Here is a 20,246-nt window from a genome sequence, read left to right on the forward strand (position 1 = left end):
GCCACATCTCAATCTCCCGTCTGTCAGTGGGAGGCTCCGCCCCTGCCCCGGAGGGCGTGTAACCCCGCGGACCCCGTCACCACCCCGTCATCACGCACGTTATCCGACTTCGCATCCCCTCTGCTGCTCCGGGCGACAGCGGCACATATTGCCGTCAAAGTCGCCGTCTAAAAGATGCTCTGAGTTATTTTTTTATTTATTTTTTCCATTTCTGTCTCATGTTGAAGGCCGCGCCGGATATTTATCCTCTCAGGCTCACAACGAGCACAACAAGGGAAGACAAAAAGAGAAGAATAGAGGATTAGTCCTCCGTAGCTGCTAGCTTGTTAGCATGGCGATGAAGAGGAGGGAGCCAGATCTGGGCTCGTCTTCATCGCCCTCTTTCCTCCGGCTGTCTTCCTTTTCTTCCTGTTTCTGTGTCCTCCAACTGTCAGCACCGACTACTCGCGTCACAGGACACAATTCACCATTTTCCTTAAAGGAGACGTCGGCACGGCCGGTCTCAGGGACTCGACTGAAACGCCAAAGGATTCCAGTTTCTGCCGGTTCCGAACGGAGCCGCAGTGAAACCCAACGGTTGTTACCGGAAGTCTAACTCAAGATTACTTTAATCGATTAGCAATCACTGCTAATCCATTACAAATGAGCACAAATCTTTCAGTATCCTACAAATGCCCCACAATTTCAGTGTTTTCATTAAATAAGAAATTAAATTAAAATCACATGTGAATAAGCTTGTTCACATGTGATTTTTATTAAAAATCAATGACAGCGACAGTTAAAGTTCGGTAGTAACTAGTTACATTTTGAGTATTTTTACTATGCTGTACTTTTTACTTGAGTAATTTTATTATGAAGTATTTCTACTCTTGAGTAAATTACTGGATTTTCTACCCACTGAATGAAGAACAAACATGTTTTAACCAAAAATCCAACAAACACAAAGACACCTGCGGTTTTTGTTTAAGATTCATAAATTTTTATTGAAAGAAACAGATTTGGGAAAAAAAAGTAACCTGATTTTGTTATTTTTTGTTACTTATATGAGTCATTTAAATTTTCACTTAATATTCTGACCTGTCTGATTATGTAATTCTTAAATATTAAGTGATTATTAATTTGATCAGTTACCCAGTACTTGAGTATACATTTTACCAAATACTTTTTATTTTTACTTGAGTAAACTTTTTGGGTTCTCTGCCACCTCTGCAGTTATATATATATATTCATAATTCAGCCAATCAGAGGAGACGTTGGCGTCTTATTCACTCACTGGCGCGATAAGCCCCGCCTACCTGGAAGTGTTTACGTTTGTGTTGTTTTGGGGAAATTGTAGTTGGCGATTTTACAGTAAAGCTTTCAAAAGTCAAACTCAACTTTTTCTAAACACAAAAATAAAAACAAAGCATCGTCTTCCTACTACTTCCTGTTATCTTCTTTGTAGTTTTCACCAGTGGTAACATCCGGCTGCTGATCATGTGACTTGAAAAAGGTGTTTCCATTGAAGTTTTACAAAATCTATTCGTCTGAAAAACCACTTCATTCTCGCACAAAACTTTTTATTGGAAAATGTGAGTTTTTTTCAGAACATTAATGAAATTTGTACAATTTTACATTTCTGGTTCCGGTCCTTGGATCGTTTGGTTCCGCGCTGCAGAGAACGCATCATTTCTTTTCCTTCAACGGCTCCACTCTGAGAAACAACACGGCCTCACAGTAATCTTCCTCTGCTCCCTGTAAGGGACGTTTGTGCTGCTGCTCACGGCGGCATCAGCAGGTGGGAGGCGTGACGGCGTGTAGACGGCAGCATCAGTGACGCTAACACCTTCACACAGCAGGCTGCCACATGCATCTCTGCTGTTCGCCAAGCCGCTGCGTGGCTGCAACACGACAAAATGTCACACAGCTCTGCTACTTTCATGGCTTTCCTGCTGCTTTCCGTCTGAGTTTTCTCCTTGCTAACCCTGGTACCGTTTACTTAGAGAAAACCCAAACGCAAAACGCAGGGAGGAAGATTTCACAGCGTCAAAGTTCTGCTGGAAAATGACTGGGCAAATGAGGGAACCTTTAATTAAATTAGACGTGCGGCGCAGACGCATCTGAAACATGAATATTCTTTAAACTAATTAGAGATAAAAACCTCCAAGAATTAATTATTTAGGTTTTAATAAACAAATGTTGGTCTGTTTTCTAGAGCAAATATGTCGCGACATTTAAATAAGAGCAGATTATTTTATTTATTACATGGGAAAAAGTGAAATAATCTGCTAATGGAACATTTTCATCGACATTAAGGAATTATTGACTTAAAACAAGCTCATATATCTTCCTGAAAAGTCACTTATCAGTTGATTTTGTCTTATTTAAAGTATATTTACACTGGAAACTAGACCAAAGTTAGTTGGTCATATTTTGTGTTTTTGCAGTGCGCATGGCTCACAGTGGCTAGCATCAACAGCAGTATTTACATTTTGGTTAAAAGTCTTGATGTTTTGATGTTATTATCATCAGCAGGAGCTTTAATAACACGAGTAAGGCTGGGAAGTGAGCAGGCCGTCGTCACGTTGAGGGAAATGCGGAGCAGCCTTCCAACGAGGCGGATTAAGGAAAAGCAGGAGCGACAGTAATGCTGCGCGTGTCTGACGTCGGAGCGCTGATTTGGGAATTACGTTTAAACTAGGAGCTAGGAAACTGCTGGGATTGTGGAAGTGCTATATATACTTTTTTATTTAAATACTTAAAGATGTTGACTAATTTTAGCTCTTTGCATTTTGCTGGTTTAAAGGGATTCACACTTAAAGAAAGGAGCCATTTCTGAGTTTACTGGGTGAAATCCGACTTTCTGAGTGGGAAAACCATCTTTAGTGGGCGTTCGCGATACGTTTTTACTGGGAGTTTGGATTTAAGAAACGCAACAAAAAGATCCAGGACCAGCAGGGGGCGCTAATGCAACAAACTGTTGAGTTTATCAAAATAAATAAGATTTTCTCAGCTGGATCTTGTCAAATTTGAGAGTTTATTTCTGCAGCTGAACATAAAACCAAAGTCCTGGAGAAACTGTAAAATGTTCTGGTTACAGTGTTGGAGCCAGACGTCGTCTCAGGTTGAAGCTTTTTCCAGGCGGAGAGTCGATTCAGGCGCGTCTCACCTTCCTCCTCGCTGTCTCAGGTGTGTTCAGCTTCAGCCTCTACCTGAACCAATAATCTCATTTTACGATACGATACACAATATTCTGCTCACGATACGATATATATTGCGATATTCAGCAAACGATACAATTCCATACACTTTAGCGATTTTCTGAAAGATTTCAGAGGGACAGAGTGATTTTGGTGACATTTTGTGACTGTTATAGAGTTGGATTGAATTAATTTAACTGAAAACTGATTAAAAGCACCAACTACACAATACGTGGCTCTGGTTGGACATGGACACAGACAGCTGGACAAAATTAATCAAAGAAGTGGTGAGAAAACGTGTTTCTTTTAATTGAAACAGTACAAACTGTAGCTTACAGTAAATAAAGTGCACCAAGTACCTGCTCTGAATATTTTGATACCTTTTTAACCCTTAACATCTGAAGGAATCACTCTAAGCCTGATGACCTGATCAGTCTCACGGCGAAGCAAGCAGGAAGTGAACAAGGTGACAGTTGGATGTTACGATACTTGCGGATGAATATCGATTTCTTTCTAGGAAAGAAAAATCGATATTATTACACAGCCCTACCAAACACCTGATCATTTTGAAATGTTCTCCTAAAACTTTTACACCACTTGTTGCGTAATCAGCTTACATAATGTCTGCTGCATTAGGTGTTGGGTGGCTGGTTCTGCTCTGCGTTTAAATGTTTGTGTTCAGTGACGTTGTTTTCCTGATGCGGTGCGGCGGTGCGGTGCGCCGCCCGTTGGAGCGTGTTGTCAGTCAGAGCGAACCCAGAGCTGGAGACGGAGGTGGAAAGGGTTAATTAAGGTCGCGCTTAATGTCCGCCGTGTCAACCGACACAAAGAGCCCAATTAATTCAGGCTGTGCAGCTTTACCTTCAGTTCTGCTTCCACCTTTTCTCATTAGCTGCTCTTGGTAATCTGTTGCCGTCTCTTTAGACGTGTAAAGAGCAACAAATGCTGTGAGTAAAAGGTTTCCAGCCGCAGAGGTCAAACATGTAGCAGGGAACTGGGTGACTCACCGGCTCAGACCTCAACGTTTCCACTCCATCGAAACTCTCCCCCCCTTCTCATTTATGACCCACCTGTCCGTTATCTTGTCCTCTCCTCGGCTTCACATGAATCCCCGCTGTGCCAATCTTCCCGCTCCTCCTGGATCTATCAGGGGAATTAATTAAAGCCGATTTTGTGATGGAGGTTACAGACAATTTGGTGGGAGCATAAAGCCATAAAATGCCTTGTTTGCCTCCTTATCAACAACCTATTACCGCCCACGTTCAGGGAGGTTATGAGTGCTCTATTAGCCAGATGGCCAATGGCTCTGTTGTCTCTCTGCTCGCTGCCTTGCCTGGTAAATGTAGGTTAAAGATGTTTTCCTCTTTTATTGACGCTCTTAGTCCATTTGTTCGGTTTTTCCACCCTCAGGGTTCTGGGTTTTCATGTTTCTTCTTCGTGTGAAACCAGTTTGCGGCTCAATGCTGTGATAGTTTTGCATTATAGCCCATAAATTTGCTACTTAATCGAATTTGGAGTAAATAATTAGCTGCAGTCGGCGGATCTTATACCGAATGTTTTAACGTGATCTACTGGATGTTTTATGTTTGTGGCAAACTGGGAATTTACAAACGCATAACAAGAAAGGAAAGATCTGCTTGTATGCATGCCTGACGCAGTAAATCAATTGATGGCATGATGAATTAAAACAAACTCAATAATTCAGTTTGTATGATTTATTCTTTTGTGTTTTGGTCTCAGCTGACTCTTTATGAAGGACACTTTTGATTACAAACTTTGTTCTTCATTTTATTTGTTGTTTCTGTTGTTGGATATTTAAAATGTCTTATTAGTTAAATGTTCATTAGAGTTTAATGTTTAATGGTCTCTCAGGATAAGTTCTTGTGTTACTATTATGCTATTATTACCAAGATGTTGCTTGAAAAAGGTCCCAAAACTGCAATATTATCGTTTATCGCAATAACTTCTGAGACAGTTTATCGTCCAGCTAAACGTGTTTTTACGACATTTCATGAAGAATCTGGTCGTCTGTTGAAAACCAGCCAGGTCCTGGATGGTTTGAGGGTTCTGATTGAGGCTCTGGGTTTGATACAGATCGGTTCTGAAGTGTAAATCTGCTCCAGTCTCTGCTCCTCTTCGTACGTCTTGTATAAAATCTCGTTGATCCGTTTGGACCCGGCTGAGCGGAGCTCCAAGCCGTTCACCTGCCGGCCGGTATTGACATTTACAGTGAGCAGGCTGAGTCGCGGCTCCTCTCCCTCCTTCCTCCGATTAATTTCACTCCAGTCCACCTCGGCTTTGATGCAGCGCAGCAACACCAGCCGTCAGCCAGGTGGCCTGCAGGGGGAGCCGCTGCTGAGGGCCAGTAGGAACCTTTAACCTGTTCAGCCTCATCGGTTACATCACCTGATTCAGTGCCGATCATTTTCCACTCCAGCCCTGTGAGTCTAACTGCTCTGCAGAAGAAGCTAATTTTATCCACTTGTGTTCACTTTCTGCCTGAGCTGATGACCGGATGTGAAGGTTGGAACATAAACAAGTAGATTTATTGATAATTTGACCTAATTACTACAACAAACCAGACAGATGAAGCTCCTGAGACTCCAACTTTGGACAGAAATGAACCCTAATGAGCTGCTTTTCCATCACAAGCCTGCACAAAACTATAGATGCTCTGATCATTGTGTAGTTGTGGTGTTTTAAACACAATTAAAATCACACATGAATAAGTTATTAAAAAAAAAACATGTGACTCCATCTTCTTCTTGTCGTCTTCTTTGTCATTTCTGCCAGTAGTAACATCCGGTTGTTCATCATGTGACTTGTGTGACGTGAAAAAAGTGTTTCATTGCATTTTTTAAAAAAGAAATCCATTTAGATGCAGCTGAATAACGGCGCAAAAACGTTATATTGAAAAACTCAAAATTTTGGTGTTTCCATTAAACAAGCTAATTTTTTGTAAGTCAAACTTATGCAGTTTACCAACTTCTTGGAAACAGAGTCCATAACTCAACCTTTGGTGTTGCACCTGGTTTTTCTTTTGTAGGTTTTCATTAAAATAGAAAACATTCATCTGTTAGTTTGTGATGTCAGATAAATAATTTCCTCCGTTTTCCATGGACTTCCTGTGGTTTCCTGTCTGCGCCGCGTCCTGCCGTCTGACTGACCAGTTTGGGTCTTAAATCTCCTCTCTGCTCCCGCTTAGGAAGATAAACTTTGACAGCCCGTTTACTTTACGGTGTCAGACTATATTTATGTTCGATAAATTCAGCATGAACTCCACATATGAGGTTTGATCTGAGCTTTTTAATGGAAACATGGCGTCCAGCTACCAGTCTGAGCCTTTCACCGTCCAGCTTGTCGTCTGTCTGTCCTTCGTTGAAGCACGAAGCGGTAAATCTGACAGCAGGAAGATTACTCTGCTTTTAACCTCTGAATATTTCAGCTTCTCTTTTCATACCTTTACAGCTAAAAAAAATCCCTCAGCCATCTGAGCTGATTAATGTTCAACACGCTCCTTTTATTTACACTTCTCCCCTGGATCGGCTCCGTCCCGCCGCCTCTTCCCTCTCTAATGCATTCTCTTTCTGTCTTCATTTAAATCTGCAACTCTGTCCGCTGATTTATTCATCACTCCATTTCTTCTTTCACTCTCCTGTAACTTGCAGCACCTCTATTTTTGTCCCAGGGAGCAGAGAGAGGCCTGGCTGCGGCGCGTGTCACTGAGCTGAGCGTTTGAAGCACCGACTGTGAGATTCAAGATGTTTTTGCTGCTTTCGCTGCTCATCAGGCCTGCAGGTGAAACCCTCCTCATTAAGTAGCTAAATAACCTCAAGCAGAGTCACTTATTTGCTCTGTGCTCCTGATGTCTGGGAAAGCAACCTTATTACATGGACCTTAATTAGCTTTTGGCACAAACTTTGAAATCTTTCACCCATTTGTGCTTTAACCAACCTTAAAATAACCTAAGTCTCCCGTTTTGGCCTGGAAACTACCGTATTTTACTCCTCTTTCCTGCCTTCCTCCTGTATTACTATTATACTGGTTTTTATTTTAGTAGAATAATTTTAAAAACACTCCTGTTCCTCTCCAAATTCTGCTCCGGAGCGCATCCAGCCTGACTGAGCGTCTCATTGAGTCGTTTTGAATGTTTTTATCAGACGTTTAGTTTTTTTAGACAAGCTATAACAAACATTTGTCTTGTTTATCTTTTTCTGCCCAGTGAAATGTAATTTCTGCATGAATCACTCTAAGGAATTACATCTTACAGATATTGTGGACTTCAATAAGTGTCGCACTGAAAAACTGCATAAAAATTATTTTTTTTCTTTTCTGACAAAAAGTGTTCAGGTTCATTTTCTGCCCAATTAACTGAGATTTAAATTTGAAATGGCACTTAAATGAATTATATGATATTCTCCTCTTGTGTTTTGATTTAGGATTACATAGGAAAGTCCACAGCAGTTCAGTGTCAACAAAGACTTTCAGATTCTGGACACATGACTGTAGTTTGTAAGTGGTTGACAGGAAGTTGTGTTGACAGGAAGTTGGGTTGGACTTCCTGTAAACCAGTCTGGTAATGTGAGGGACACTGGACCTGGTTGAGCCTGTTGACTTGTTTTAAAGTCCCAAACTTCACAGTTATGGCTCTAGGGAGCTAGCTAAATTTGTTAGCTAGCTGTACAAGCAGCATGTTTAGCTAGCTCTTTGTATTGAACTATTTCTTTCTTTTTTTAATTTTTTTTATTTATTCATTCATTTCATTTAGTACAAAAAAACAACCTAACACATTTTTGACATACTAAAAAAATACATCTCAATCCATATGTATTTCAAAATTTTAAAACAAAATGAAATGAAAGGCAGCAGAAAGAAGAAAAAAATCTTATATCTGCCCCTTTTTTTTTCTCAACTCTAAAACAAAACGGGGAAAAAAATGGTTATCTTCTGCAACAAAAAAAAAACAAGTCAGTCGTCTATCTCAATTAAACAACATTAATATGAGCTCACTTTATACTGTTTCATACTTCTTCAAGAATCCGATCTTTGACAATCTCTTAAACATGTACAATGATTTGGCATTTTTAACATCATTTTGTAGGTCGTTCCACAATTTGACTCCTTGAATAGAGGTACATCGTTCTTTCAAACGGGTTCTGAATTTTGTTTTCTTAAAAATCTGTATCCCCTTAAGATTATAACAGCTCTCTCTCTTTGCAAAGAGTTTTTGGATGTTTGAAGGTAATATGTTTAAATGTGCCTTATACATAACTAACAAAATATTATAATCAACTAAATCATAAAATTTCAATAACCTCAATTTACAAAACAATATATTACTACTGTGCCAAACCAGAATAACAAGCAGATTTTTAGGGTTTCAAGACAAATGTAAGATATTTAAGACATCACTGATGCTACATTTATAACAATTTTTATGTGATAGTCATGAACAAAGTGTGATGGAGCCCCACAAATTCACATATTCAGATTTTTTAATAGAGCATATTTAAAATATTCCAACCAATCCAGGAGCTGCATTTATATTCCTTGGCACTGATTGGCTGTAACTCAAAACCTGTGATAAAAGAACGAGTTCAGCTAAAGCTAATAAGGTTTCCAATGAGTATTATGGTAAATAAAGTTTGCAGGTTGATGTTGGAGGACATGCAGAACTTCAGGAGGTGAGCATTTAAAGATGCAGTATCTAAAAACAGAGTTATCCTGGCCCAAAATGGCAGCAGAGTCCCTGAACAGAGCTAACCGTTAGCACAGATGCTGCTGACATGATAACTATCTTAAATGAGATGCAGTTTGAATAAAGTGGAGCTGAAAGATGATGTACTGCTCATAAAGCTTAAAACCTGATGAGCACAGGTGATTGGAGGATTCGTTTCACCTGCAGCTGCTGCTTGTTTACCACCTGTGTGCAGAAAATCTGAAAAAGCAGATCTCATCTTTCTCTCCCCAAAATAAATCCTGCTGTTGATGAAGGTCTGCCTGAGTGAAACCCCGCCAGGCTTCTTTCACTTCAGAATCGGTTAAGATGAGTAAAAAATGACAATTAAATCAAACTCCATGTGTACAAAGATGGACTCCACGAAACGGCGTAAAAAGGATCCGTCTGATGACATGAAGTGGGCTAAAGGATCCCAGAAACCGATGTAGCTGCTGCTCACATGAGAAGAATGTGTAGCAGAGGTGATTCTTCCCAGAAACGACGGCAATAAAATGAGTCCAACTCATCCTGTCAGAAAGAATCCCAGAGGAAAAATGACTGTCCACCAAAAAAACGATGACGTTTCTGGAAATATTCTGCCGACTGATGAGAGAGAAGTTTTTTTTAAGAAGTGCATCTCGTTAAATCTGGGTAGAACTGAAGGCAGAAAGACACACAATCTGATTTATCTGGCAGCTTTGGGTCTGTTATTTCCATCTTCTGTATTTTTATGAAATATTAGATTGTTTTCTGTTTCTAAAAATGCTTAAAAATCATAAAGGATCAAAGGCGGCTCACAGAGGAAGCTGAAGCATAAAATGCTTGAGTAGAAAAAAACGTAAATCTGCTGAAATAGTGAAAAGTTAAATGTTTTATTATAAGAGTTTCCACAGATCAGCAGAACATTTTAAAGGTAAATTAAAGCATTTTGCTCCTAAACTGAACACATTCAGGATTCAAAACTCTCAGGACCTCCAGATAATCCTGCAGACAGCATCCGTGTTCTGGCCGCCATCTTTGTGAGGTCAATCAACAGCCAGGATGAAAAACGGTTCGGATAATTCACTAACATGAGAATAAACCAACATTTTTTAATTTTTTTAATTTTTAGGAAAAGCATCCATTTACTAAATGTCTGAAGCTTCAAGCTGTGCCAATAAACTGTGAAGAAAAAAAAACGGAGTCATTTACTCAGTGGCATTAAAATGTCAGCGATCATTTCTCCTCCTGCAGCTGTTTTCTGACATTTGAATAAATTTGGCATTTGAAATCACAGATCCTGAGAAGCTGGCGCTGATCTGGGCCGTCTGGAGCGGGACCGACCGCATCCAGAACCTTTCATTGGTTTCACCTGCTTGCTTTTAATTGGCCGTTCGTTTAGCGAAAGCAGCAGGAGGCGCAGCTGCTCCTGTTGGGCAGATCGATTTATCGATCGATCGCTCCTTCTGGTGTTTCTGTCGGATTGATCTTTGTTTCATTTCCTCTGACTTTGTGTTCGGTTTTCATCCTGAAAGGAACCAAAGTTGTTTTTTAAAAGCCGCCTGAAGGCTGAAATATGAGCCTTTCTCTTAAAGGAGGTCAGAAATCATGGAGGATTCTGAGCAGGAAGGTGATTTGAGTTGGAGGCTGGAGCCGTTGTGAAGTCCAGAGGTCACTTCCAGTCCTCTAGCTGGTTCCCAGTATGACCAGTATCGTCTCTGGGCTGCTGGCGTTGGAGGAAACTGATGTTTTGTTGCCTGCTGACGTCACAGAGATGCTTCCTCTGGTCGTCGAGGCTTTTTAAGACGTTTGTGACGCCTGGAAAAGTTTAAACCAAATATTGACAACCTTTACTCTGTCAGACATCAGACTGAACTTAAATGGTTTTAAATATATAATTTTAATTATTTATTTTTTAAAGCTATCATTATTAATTTCTTTTAAAGCAAATATATTTTTTATAATTTTTCCAAAGACAAAATTTCTATTTTTTTTAAAACCACCAATTTCATCATTATTCTTTTAAAACTATTGTTTTATTATTTTTAAGGCTACTATTTTTGTCATTTATGTTTCTAAAACTATAATATTTATCATTTATCTGTTTTATTAAAGCTTCTTTTAATCTGATCGGCGCTAGCCCAGGGCGGCAAGTTTTGGGGTACACAAAGATTTTTGGTTATTTAAATGAATGCATATTTTGCAGTATTGCAACTTTATATATTAATAGATATGCACACATAAGGTGACGTGTTTTTAATTTTTGTTGGACTTTCATCAAGATAAACTACACTCAAGTATTTAAAATATGTGAGGTCATAGGTCATTTTGGTGTATTTCAGAGATCGCATTGCATCAACACAACCCACCCAGGAATTGTTACTAAAATGAACATTTGTTTCCATTTATGATATTTCAGTAAAATGTGCTGGTTGGTCTTCTGCATTCTTCCTCTGGTCAGTTTGTCCTTCATCATTTTAGAGCAGTGGTCCCCAAGCTGCGGCCCGCGGGCCGGATCCGGTCCTCTGCCACATTTGGTCCGGCCCCCTGAACAATACCATAGAGCATTCAGATTTTTTTTCATATATTGTATTTTCCGGTTGATTTTTCTTCAACCACCAGGGGGCTCTTTAGCAGGAAGTGTGTCCTGTAAACTGTGGGTGTTTTGTTTTGCATGGCGCATTGCTGCCATCTGTTGGACTTTTAGGGAACTGCTGGACTTTTATGTTATTTAATCAGTACGGTTGTTTGCTAGCGGTAGAGCAGATGAACACGTGTTTGTTATGAACGCCGCATTCCAGGTTTCCCTCAATGGAAGATATACCAGTCAGTCCCAGTGACCGTTTCACTGACTGTTTTTGCCCATGTGCTTTCTGGGTAAAAATCAATGGAGAAACGCGCAGGTGATAAACGTTTAACACTTTTTCTGTTACAAACTGACTCCGGCCCCCACCAGAGAAGGGAAACGTTATGTGGCCCTCACAGGAAAAAGTTTGGGGACCCCTGGATTAGAGGAACGTTGAGTCGTCGGTTGGATATTTTACACCAAACCTGTTTCTCTTCTGACCCTCTGACGGTTAGGAGACCAGAACGGGCTCCACAACAGACCCAGCCTGATCCGTTTCCTCTTTCATGACATAATTTGACTCTTTGCTCATGAATTGTTTGACTCCAACACGTTGTGTTCCTTTGCCGGAGAAGTCTCCAGCTCTTCGTGCCGAGCGTTGGCTCCTCCGGACTAATCTGAGCTGAAGTGGATCCGCGTCCTCCGGTCCGGCGGCTCTGAATGATGCACACTGATGCGATTTCATTAAATCCTCCTAATGAGCCGCTCTCGGAGGGGATCGGTCCCGTTTCGCTGCTGCCGCTGTGATACGCTCGGCCCACGGAGGCCCGACACGGAGCAGGCTGCAGACGATGATCATCCGTCCTCCTTTGCGTTTTGTCTCGGGGCCCCTCCCGGTTGGCCCCGCTCAGATATTTCTCCCAGAGAGGTTTCCACCCCCCCCCCCGTCAGATTTAACAGGAGCTGACCTCTGCGGTTCTGGATTCTGCGTTCGTTCAGCGGTCGATGCTGATGGTGAGACTTCCTGCGTGAGAGCAGCGAGGGGCCGCGGGGCCGCTGTCGCCTCCGTCTGACTCTTTTCTCCTTGCTCCAGCGTCTGACGGCGCGCTGTGATGGCAGAGGACGAAGCTGCTGGACGCGTTTATCGTTTCAGGAAACAATAGCAGATCTGACCTTCCATGTTTACGTTCAAACACACGAAATGCTGAGCTTCACACTGACATACAGGAGGGCTGATGGGAAAACCTGGAGGAAGGTTTGTTAGGAAAGGTGGATTCAGGTGTGCAATTGATCCACTGTTCTCAAAGTGAGGCTCGGGGGCCATTTGTGGCCCTCAGGCTGATTTTTTGCGGCCATCAACTGCAGTTCAAAATATGATGCACATGTTGGCTGTAGATGCAGATGGAGACTTTAAATTTGTAATCAGGGTAAAAATTGTTACCAACCTAATTTCATTGTACAGGAAAATATGGTGGAAGGACTTTTTGCTTGGAAAATGTCTGATTGATTATTTATTACTACTTTTTGAACTTGAAACATCAGATTAAGTTAACTTTAGTTTTCAACTCGGTAGTAAGAAATTATTAGTTATTGTTTTGTCTATATTTTTATATGAAATAAAGCATATTTCTTTAAACAAGTTGGAAGTGCATGAATGAACCAACCACCTGTTGCCACGGCAACCTTTAATAGACGTTTTTGGCTCTGTAAACTTAGAAGGTTTGGTTTTACAACTGATGTAGAGAGGAAATGTCGGCATTGTCAAAGATCGAGTGACAAATGGGTAAAATGTATCTCTAATATATATAATATTGGTAAATATTGACTACAGCAGTAATATGGATATTGAATATCAATATTGGACCAAGTTTTCATTTCGGTGCATCTGGAGTTCAAAGGTCAAAGTCTTTTCATCTCAAACGCCAGAGATTTGGGGGCGAATCACAAGAGACTAATTAACCGGTTGGAGACGGAGTTTGAGAAATGTGAAAAATAAGTAAATAAATGAAAAAACGGATTTTCTTTAAGAGACAAAGACGACTTGGTTTCCAAAATAGTTGAGATAATAGCTATCGCACGACTGGGTGTTTTCACAACACGGTTTTTTTTTTTTTTTTTTAATTTATTTATTTTTTTTAAATAAATTTATTCATTTCATTTAAAACAAAACAGATGCTATACATACAAAAAGAATATACAAAACACAAATCAAAAATAAAAATAAAATGAAAGGTAGCAGTAGAAGAATAAAATTCTTATTAATATCTGCCCCTTTTTTCCAATAAACACATTCTAACAATAATAGTTTTCCATTAATAAAGCATTACAAAAAAGTGAAGAAAGAAAAAAAATAAACATCAGCTCCTTCTTGTACAACAACTTTTATGATTGCACATTATACATTTGAATATACTTTCAACAACTTAACTTTTATCATTCTCTTAAATATATCTATCGAACCAGCATTTTTATAATCACTTTCCAGATTATTCCACAATCGTATACCTTGTACTGATGTACATCGGTCCTTCAAATTTGTCCGAATCTTAGGCTTTACAAACATTTCTATACCCTTAAGATTGTAGTTACTTGCTCTCTTAACGAAGTATAATTGCATATTAAGAGGTAATAAGCTTTTATGAGCTTTATACATAACCTGCAAAATATTGAAATCAACCAACTCATAAAATTTCAAGAATTTCAACTGACAAAATAAAGCATTTGACGGGTGATTATAATGTTTCCTGGTGATACATCTTATTGCTCGTTTCTGTAAAATATAGATGGGATTTGTAATTGTTTTACATGCTTTCCCCCAGACTTCAATACAGTAAGTCAGGTGTGGAGCAATTAGTGCATTATATAACATAAATAAAGCTTTGTCATGAAATAAATCCCTTACTTTGTACAATACTGCCATAGATTTGGCTATTTTTGTTGTTGTTTTTCTAAGATGAAGAGCAGATTTACATGGAAGGTGGAAACAAAATCATTATCTTTTTATTCATCAGAGAGGGTGAGAAAAACCAATCGGCTAAAAGTGATCCGGAAAAACCCTGCAGATTAACTTTTTAAAAATCGCCAAGCTTCAAAAGCCAACACAAACCAAACAACAGGTTCTTAATTATAGGAGAAAATAATCCAAACGCCTCAAACCAACACAAACAAAACAAAATGTTCTCCAAACTCATCAGGACAAGCACAACGGTTTGGCATGAGGGAACGAAAACAAACACGATGTTTCCTGAGTCATTTCACAGCTTTGTGCCTTCAGATTGGTGTAGATGTTGATGAAAGTTGAGTTCTCAATGGGAAAACCTCTCAGCAGCTTGTTGTTGTTGTTGGGCGGATGGGACTGAGGCTCAGTGGCCCGTCTCAAATCGCGTTACTGCATCATTACCACTCCACAGGAGGCCCTCTGCACCATCGACTGGGATCATCGCTGGATCATTCCGGGCTCCAAACATTCGGCGTTAAATAACCATTTCTCATATTTAACAGCCAACTTCTCTGGAGAACGAGAGTCGAAACTGGGTCAGTTGGGAATGAGCTCCACCATTGATCAGAATCCAAATGAGCCTTTTGGACTGGGCCAACCAGGCTCTCATTAGGACAATCGATTAGCCGATTCGGGGTTAGCGCCAGAATGAGCCGCTGTAGTTTGGTTTGAAGTTTGGAGAGCAGTGACTGGAAGGTAAATGATTTAATTCACAGTTTAGGTCAATGTTATGGAGGAACACTGGTTTTCAGAAAATGCTAAACGTTGGTCATGATTTTATTAACGTTTTTGGATAATAAGCAACACTATGAGTCTCTCTTCTCTAAGACATTTGATTCAGTTTTGTCTGGACCAGTGGTTCTTAACCTGGTTCGATCGAACTCCAGGGGTTCGGCGGAGCCTCTGCCGCGGAGGTAAAGACTCACTTGTGTAAAGTCGTGATGACGCSCCGCTTTGYCATCACTTGCTGCAGAGGATCACGTTACATTGCTGAGCCAATCAGAGGATCACGTTACATTGCTGAGCCAATCAGAGGATCACGTTACATTGCTTAGCCAATCAGAGGATCANAGCCAATCAGAGGATCACGTTACATTGCTTAGCCAATCAGAGGATCACGTTACATTGCTTAGCCAATCAGTGCTGCGGAGGAGCACTGATTGAAGGAGTTCCACTCTTTTTACCCAATTCTATAGTCTAAATCTGCTCCTTAGTCGCATCTTTTCGGGGTTGCTACTGCCTCTACTGGCGTGGGGGTGGTAACACAACTAATATAATTACATTACTAAATCAGAATACCGCAAAGTATGTTGCGTGTCGGGGAGGAATAAGAAGGGTTCGGTGAATGCGCATATGAAACTGGTGGGTTCGGTACCTCAAAAAAGGTTAAGAACCACTGGTCTGGACAAAGAGTTTGTCCATTGTCTGGACAAACTCTTTGTTGGTTTGAAAACCATCTGACCACCAGGTGGCAGTGTGTTCAAGCCACTTCCTCTTCATATAGTCAATGGTGTTCCTCAAGGCTCAGTTCTGGAGCTGCTTTTGTTTACTCTCTACATAAATAGTCTCAATTTAAATGTGCCATATGCAAAATAAAATTTTTATGCCGATGATGCTGTTTTGTATCGTTCTGGTCTCTCGCCCAACACTGCAATTCCAAATCATTTTCACCTTAACCTTGTTTTAAATGCAGATAAACTAAAAGTGATGCCGTTTCCTATTTGGAGATTTGATGATAAGAATCATTACTACAGCTGGAGGTTCGAAAATTGAAAGTGTCACATTATAATTAATTACTAAGGATTTTTAGTTGATTCTTGTTGATGCCACTTTTATGTCTGGAATATGGTGACATTTTCTGAAACACGTTGAAATGGTTTTATACATTTTAGCCCATAATATATGTGTAACGGTTTTATTTTAACAATATCATAGATCTTAAGTTTTTTTATTCTTTGAATTTAATTTAGTCTAGAAGTTGTTTCTCCAAACTTTTAGTGACCGTTAAGTTCTGTTACGTTGCTCTGGACAGTTGGTGGTTACCGTAGCAACCAGGAACAGACAGTTCCTCCCCCTTTTTTCTGTTGCCGTTGGTAACTGGGGTATTTATTAGGATCAGCTCCGTGTTTCCTTTACAAGTATTATATTTTAGACACATTTAATCATATACAGTGTTTCATGAGTAATTCTGCTATTTGTGTATGTTTTTAACTTATCGATATTGATGTTTTCCATTTTAGTTGTGTTTAATTTCTGTTTTCTGCTGCTAGCTGCTGCTGCTAGCTGTTGCTAACTGCTGCTAGCTGCTGCTGTAAACATCGTTGGGATATTTTTATTTACAGGGCCGCACTTTGACTTCTTCCTTCGTATTTATTTTCCTGCGTAAGTAGAAAAGAGAGGAGTATTCTCTAGTGAAAGCTTATTTTTCCTTTTGGTGCCTGAAAGAACTTGGACTGAACTTTGTAAGAAATGTTTTTAGCTTTCTGCTTCATCTAGTTACAGAAAAACATGAACTTAAAGTTGCTGTCGTCATAAAATATCTTTAAGGATTTTCTTACTGATTTTCAGAAGGAATCATTTGTCAGTTTTTTTAATTGAAGAATCTTTTTGCTAACTTATTTATGATAGTTTTCCTGTGAATTAAAGGTAAATAATTATAATAAATTCCTAGTTGGAGCTTACCGAGCAGCCCTATGTGTTGGATCTTTTATAGCTGCTGCCACATATATACAATGCAGTTAAATGTTATTTAACATTTCAGAGTAAATAAAGTGCATGTTGAGTTTGTTGAAGCCAAACTTTGATGGAAATTGTTGTGACTGTTTTCTAAATTTTTCAGAAGTTAAAGTTTGAATCTGGTTGAAATCATCTCCTTCCTTCCTGGTTCTCTGTTTTTATTCAGTCAGTGGAGATGAAATGTTTGTTTTATTTAACGAGGCTTTTCTGCCCTTCTTTAATTGGCTTATTAGCAGTGACTCCATACTTCATCCAGTGGTAATTACGCTCATAAGTCTCTGCCAGTGTTATTTTCAGGAGCTGAAAAAGTTCATTAATGTCTTTCGGCTCATTGATTTTCCCCAAACTACCAACAGGAAGCTCAGGGAGTTTTACTCTGAAAGGTTTCAAAGTGAAACGATTTGAAATTGGCCGTGAAAAGAGCGACTTTAATTAGTTTAATGCTTCAGTCGTTACTTTACTTGGTTCAGTTCAGGAAAAACTGGAGCAGCTTCTCTCGTTTCTCTTCAGCTGCATCAGTCAAACTGACGTCGTAGGAGTTTTTCAGAATAAAATGCATGTGGGCGGAAACAGGAAGGCCTTGTCTGACATTCAGTGTTTACATTCTTGAACGATTCGTCTTCAGAATAAAAACCTCTTGAGACTAAAAGCAGGATAAGAATCGATTTGAACTTTGTGAAGCGTTTTGTTTTTTAACTGCTGCTGTTTTTCATTTCTTCAGAGACGCGATCCGTCAAAAGTTTATTTCCAGGAAAGACATTTTGATTTTCAGTTTCTAATCAAACCGTTTCTGGCCTGAGGAATGTCGGAAGAGTTTTATTTTTATGTTCGGTCCGTTTCCAGTCTCCACAAAGGATCTCACCAGGTCAAGGTTTGACCTCTGACCTTTGATTCTGCGGAGGATGTCACTCGTCTTAATTTTCAGCTTTTTGTTGTCGGTTTGTTTTGGGTCATTTCCAGTGATCCCAGCTCTGCTTCAGTTTTAATTTTAATGTGGATTTCCTGATGCTTCTGAAGCAGCAAAACATTCCCAAAGCATGACACCTCCACCTCCGTGCTTCGTACTAGAATGCTGTTTGGATTTGCCAAACATTTCCTCTGTTCTGGTTCAGATAATTCAGTTTTTGACTCATCTGTCCAGAAGAATCATCTTTGTCTAAAGCTAAACCTCTTTCTAGTTCAATCTTCTTGTTCTTTCACATCAGCTGTGAGATTTCTGCGAGAACATTTTAGGATTTGGGTTCTTCCTTCAGCATCTTGCAGGCAAGGCAAAACGAGCTGCAAACACAAACTCCAAAACACAAACTAGCGCAGCAGAAAAACACAGCAAAACCTTGAAACTCACATATTTTACGACATTATAGAAGAGCAGCATATTCACATCAATAATCTTTCGTACTCCAGACTCCCCCTGGTGGCCTGGAGGGCTTCCGCTTCCGTTTCATGGAACGAGTTTGCAGCGTTTTATACTTGCTTTATATTTGTGGCATTTTCCCTTTTGCTTCTGTTTCCATTTGCATTTTTTCTGCAGATACAGAATTATTATTATTATTTGTTTTGTGTGTGTGCATCTGTCAACCACTGCAGTTAAATATGAGAGGATATAATTTCATTCCTGTTGCACAGGACTACAGCGTGTAAGGAAATGGTTTTTCCCTCTGAGAATTTATTTCGACTCAGTTCTGCTTCTTTCTCTCTAAACGACACGCCGATCGCCGTCTTTAACTTGAATTTTTTTCCTATTATTTGGGTGAAAATTAATAAAAACATAATACATGTTTTCCATGCTTACAGTAATGCAGAACAGAGTCCAAACCGAAATAGAAAGCAGGATTTAAATGTTGGTATTTTGTTTAACTCTTCAGCAGAAACGTCGTTTTGTTCTGAGCGGTAAAAACCAAAGCGTCTCTTTCTTCCATGCAGAATCCAAATCATTTGGCCTGCAGAACCGGCGCAGACTGTTTGTTGGCTCTGAATCGCTACATGGTCCCTGTCACGATGAGTCAGGATGAGTTCGTCTCTTCGGTTTGACCCCGTGATGCTCGAGCGACGAAATAATCGTCCGCAGCAAATCTGACCAGATCCACCATCTGCTGAGCGTCTGTGGAGACACTTGAGTTAAACTAATGAAGCCGGCCGTCTGTTTGCTCTGTGAGAATTAGAAAACGGGCATATCGGTGTCAGGAGGTAACTTGAAATGTGAAATCTGAGTCAAAGTCAACAAGTGTACAAGGTGTGAGGGGAGGATTAGCAGGAGGAAACCATTAAGAGGATTTGTTCTGGAGGAAACTTTAAGGTGAGAAGAGACGGAGCCGCCATTTAGCGAAGTCACATTAGTTTATTTTAAATACTTTTATCCAGAGGAAACATCAGCAGCAGCGGTTCTGGTCGGACGGATTATGTTTGCAGCCTGGAGCTCCGACTCTCAAAAAGAGGCTTAGGACTCGCCAGGCTTTTGTTGGGAAATGAATCCTCTGAAGTTAGAAGCTGTTTCTTCTTTTTGTGCAGCAGCTTCGCTTCTGAATGGATAAAATGTCATTTCCTGAATATCACCGAAGACTCAGGAGCTCAGAATGACAATGAATTAGTTTAAGCAGAAGGATTCATTGCCTCACTTTACACCCTTTATTATTATTTTTATTCCTCATCTTCAGTGCAACAGTTAAAGGAGAAACTTGGATCAAAAGCCAGAAAATCCTTCTTTACTCGCTCGCTTAAAACGGGTTGTTTCCACAATAAAACAACTAATTTGTGATCAAAGGTTGGTTCAAGGGGAAGATGCAGCAAATTAAGAAATAATCTTGTACATTTTCCTCTATATTTTAGTATTAAAATGTATAAAAATGAGACTTTTTTGCACAAGTTTAAGTTTCAAAGTGAAAATAAAAAGGAAAATGAGTTCAGGGTTTTCACATTAGACCAAAAGTTGAGTTTTTTTTTACTCACCTGACTTTCTTAAAAATAGTTCTAATATGAAATCCAACTGTAAAGAGTTGAATTTCTTTCTGAAAAAACTGTAATTTATAAAGTATGTTATATTATGTGAGCAGCTGTTTGACCCGAATGTGC

At 39.7% G+C, this 20,246-nt stretch overlaps 1 protein-coding gene across 2 annotated transcripts in view; it reads left to right on the forward strand.

The window, feature by feature from the left end:
• The window catches only part of LOC103460674 (neuropeptide Y receptor type 2-like), a 63,246-nt gene that overhangs the window by 5,903 nt on the left and 37,097 nt on the right, over window positions 1–20,246 (forward strand). Inside the window, exon 2 of one of the 2 annotated variants that reach the window (XM_017303438.1) lies at window positions 6,868–6,977. The exons of the other annotated variant lie outside the window; for it this stretch is intronic. The gene's annotated coding sequence lies outside the window, so the exon portion shown is untranslated. The remainder of the gene's footprint in view (window positions 1–6,867; window positions 6,978–20,246) is intronic. 2 annotated transcript variants of the gene reach the window in all.

Source organism: Poecilia reticulata, unplaced genomic scaffold, assembly GCF_000633615.1.
Source record: "Poecilia reticulata strain Guanapo unplaced genomic scaffold, Guppy_female_1.0+MT scaffold_275, whole genome shotgun sequence".
In the NCBI taxonomy this organism is placed as follows: Eukaryota; Metazoa; Chordata; class Actinopteri; order Cyprinodontiformes; family Poeciliidae; genus Poecilia; species Poecilia reticulata.